This window comes from Nestor notabilis, unplaced genomic scaffold (genome assembly GCF_000696875.1).
Source record: "Nestor notabilis isolate BGI_N333 unplaced genomic scaffold, ASM69687v1 scaffold18394, whole genome shotgun sequence".
In the NCBI taxonomy this organism is placed as follows: Eukaryota; Metazoa; Chordata; class Aves; order Psittaciformes; family Psittacidae; genus Nestor; species Nestor notabilis.
In genome coordinates, this window is record NW_009924469.1 from 1 (window position 1) to 235 (window position 235).

Sequence of the window (235 nt, forward strand, 5' to 3'; positions counted from 1 at the left end):
CGGCCCCTTGAGGAGTCCTCCCGCGCCATGGGTCACCGCGGCACAGTGCCCCTGCTCCGCCTGCCTGCGAGGTGAGCTGTGAAAGGGACTTGTTGTGAGTGAGGGGACAAGGGGAACGGCTTTAACCTGCCCGAGGGGAGGTTGAGATGAGCTCTGAGGCAGAAGCTCTTCCCTGTGAGGGTGCTGAGGCGCTGGCACAGGGTGCCCAGAGAAGCTGTGGCTGGCCCACCCCTGG